Source organism: Arvicola amphibius, chromosome 5, assembly GCF_903992535.2.
Source record: "Arvicola amphibius chromosome 5, mArvAmp1.2, whole genome shotgun sequence".
NCBI lineage: Eukaryota > Metazoa > Chordata > Mammalia > Rodentia > Cricetidae > Arvicola > Arvicola amphibius.
The window spans coordinates 135,953,609-135,956,947 of NC_052051.1; the positions used below are offsets into that span (position 1 = coordinate 135,953,609).

The window sequence follows — 3,339 nt, forward strand, 5'->3', positions numbered from 1 at the left end:
CCACACAAAGAAGAGGAAATGGGCACGGAGCCCCGTCCCTAGCCAGGAAGCTGTTTCACATTTGTGCCTACTGGGAGAGGGAAAGCCCGTTCTCTTCAGGGAAGCTGTATCAACCACTCCTGGGCATACGCCTGCCCAGGAGTAGCCCATGCCCAGGAGTAGCCGAACAACAAACAAAACAAATCCCACGTTGTTTGTGTGTGTGTGTGTGTGTGTGTGTGTTTAAAAGAACAAAAGAACATAGAACTGGCTAGGCAGGAGGATCTGGGATGAGTTAGGGGAGAGGAGAGTGTATAATCAAAGTATATTGTACAAAATTATGTTTTAAATTTTTAAAAAAATTGCTAGGAAGTGGTGGTGTGCACACCTTTAATCCCAGCACTCAGGAGGCAGAGGCAGGCAGATCTCTGAGTGTGCGGCCAGCCTGGTCTACAGAGTGAGTTTCAGAATAGCTAAGGCTACACAGAGAAACCCTGTCTTGAAAAAGAAAACAAACAAAAACAAAAAATCAAAGAAAGAGAGAGAAAAAATGAAGTGATCTTACAGAATCTGAATCTCTCTCAGACCCTGGCTTACAGACCTTACTCTTAGAGTTCACAAGCCACCCCTGAAGAGTGGAACGAAGTTTTTAACCCCGTTTTTCCCCCCACGCCAGAGCTGTTCATTCCTGTCTTGTGCTGCAGTCATTCCTCAGCCAGGGCAGAACCCCAGCTCCAGCAAGAAGACGTCTGGATGAACCAAAGTCTTTCTTAGGGTCAGTGTCCCTGATGGCGAGACACTGGCTCCTGTCTGCGTGAGGTCCTGGGGACTCTTGCCTCAGTGTCCTCTGAGACATTCCTTTAACCAACAGGCTTCTCAGACCTACTAAGGCCTGACCCCACGTTTGGCAAGGGAAGGTTCTGGGATGGGCCCCTGTGCTCAAGTGATCCAAGAACCTATTCAGGCCAGAAGCACAGTTTCAGGGGTTGGAGCGAGTCTCTGGGGTCAGTGCCCTCTTATGGTCTTCTTTGTTCTGGTGTGACTTGGCTGTTTGATGTCAATCTTCCTAAGCTGTTGCTTCCCATTGCTTCAAGATGAGAATAATAATCATAAAACCTGCAGAAGGGGTTATTGAGACCAAAGGAGATTATCCGTGAGTGCGTTTGGCACAGTCTGTTACACAGGAAATGTTCAATAAAGGCTAAAGGCCAAAATCGGCACCCAACTGTATTCCAATCACAAAGGGTGACGAGTGTGTGTGTGTGTGTATTATATGTGTGTGAGAGAGAGAGACGGCAGGCCTGAAGAATCAAGGATTAGAATTCAGAGGAATGGGTTGGTCAGACACCTCGCCTAGGGGGGAAATGAGCAGGCTAGGAAGCCTCCAGACAGGTAATAGCCCAGGAAGAGCCGCAGAGGGCCTAAGTGCAAAGTACAGAGGGTATAAAGCAAGATTCATGTAGTCAGAGTTCAGAGCCAAGCAGCAGCCATTACTTTTACCAATGCTAACCAGCCTAAGCAAAGAGAGTGTCTGTGTTCCTTCCACTGAAGGGGCTAGAGATCGGTCAGGACTTCAGGCACAACAGAACCAGTTTAAACAGGACCATTGGGATCTGGTCTCTCACTCCCAGAGCCTCTTGCGCCTACTGAAGCTATATTCCTAGGCTAGATTGCTCTGCACAGGAGCAAAACCTCCTACCACCACCCCAGGCCCCTCTTGTGAGAACACTAGCAAAAGTCCTGGGGCTGCCATTCATGGACACACGTGCCTGCCTCTGAACCAATCACAGTGGACCAGGGGAATGGAATAATCTGATTGGCCTAATTTTGTATCCAGGATTGGCTCAGTTCCATCCATGCTGCTTGAACTGAGGAAAAATTCAGAGAGGTGGTGGTGCCCGCCTTTAGTTCTGGCACTCGGGAGGCAGAGGTAGGTAGATCTCTGAGTTCTAGCCCAGCCTAAACTACAAAGTGAATTCCAGAACAGTCAGGGTTTCTCTGTCTCGGAAAAAACAAAACAAAACTAATTATTATTATTATTAACAATAGTAATAAATAATTCAGGGTGCCCAACTATATTTCAGTCACAAAGGGCAATGAGTGTGTATATGTGTATGTGGGGGGGGGGGCAGATCTGAAGAATTTCAGGATAAAAAGGATGAGAGCAAACAAAAGAGATATCCTCAATCATCCATGTGTGACACCGGCTGTCTCTAAAGCCAGGCTGTCCCTGGCATGTAATTCTGTTGCAGCCACCACGGCTTGGTCCATAGGTAGGGGATTCTGGATGCCCGGTGGGAAGTCTTCCCTCAGCTGCAGAGACTAAGGACCCCACAGGTGGTGCTTACTGACAGGCCATCCGGCAGCAGTTAGAGTCGGCATCCAGCTGGACTCCTCTGCTGTCCTTCAGGAAGCTGTGAAGGACAAACCAAAGAGGGAACCTTACAGGGGATGGACACTGGGGGAGGCTGAAAAGCTAGGACTGCTTCGCCAAGGCTCTGCAGACCAGCAGCTTCAGCCACAGGTTGAGGCAGCACTGTGGGTAATGACCCTGCTCTGCCATTCTGGACCTAACTTCTTCCGGGTTGGTCCAGGACACCAGACACACTCTTCCCTAAGTGTGCGTTCCTCCGATGCACATCTTTGTCTTAACACACATTCTTTGTTTCTCCCCCTTCGCTCTGTTGCTGTGACAGGCCGCAGTGGGCCATGCTTTGTACTAGGGACTATCTTGGGCCTAGCGGAGCCTACAATCTGACTGAACAAAGGCCTCTAAAAGTGCTAGGGTCACTGGACGAATGCTGCCTCCTCCTCCTCTTCCTTTGAATATACAGAACACCTCACAGATTCGTGCCATCCTTGTGCAGGAGCCTTGCTAACCTTTCCATTGCTCCAATTTTGGCACGTGTGCTACCAAAACAAGAAACATTCTTGTTGGTCTAATGAATGCATTTTTGTTGTGGTGGTGTAAGTGGGCTTTTTTTTCTTCTTCTTCCCCTTCTTCTTCTTGTTTTGTCTTGTTTGTTTATTTGTTTGTTTGTTTTCGAGACAGGGTTTCTCAGTGTAACAGTCCTAGCTGTCCTGGAACTTGCTTTGAATACCAGGCTGGCCTCGAACTCGCAGAGATCCTCCTGCTTCTGCCTCCGAAGTGCTGGGATTAAAGGCGTGCATCCACCACTGTCTATCTTGTTTTGTGTTTTAAGACAGTCCAGCTGATTTGGAATTTTTCTTGTCACCACTTCCTCAGTGTTTGGATGACAGGTATGTGTCTCCATACCAGATGTTGATACGTCTTTATTTACTTATTTATTTAGTAGTTTTTTGAGATACGGTTTCTCTGTATAACAGCCTTGATTGTCC

The 3,339-nt window shown here is 47.9% G+C and overlaps 1 pseudogene; it reads right to left on the minus strand.

The window, feature by feature from the left end:
- Nucleotides 1-2,803: 2,803 nt before the first annotated feature.
- LOC119815928 lies at nt 2,804-2,901 on the minus strand (annotated as a pseudogene).
- Between the last annotated feature and the right edge of the window lie 438 nt (nt 2,902-3,339).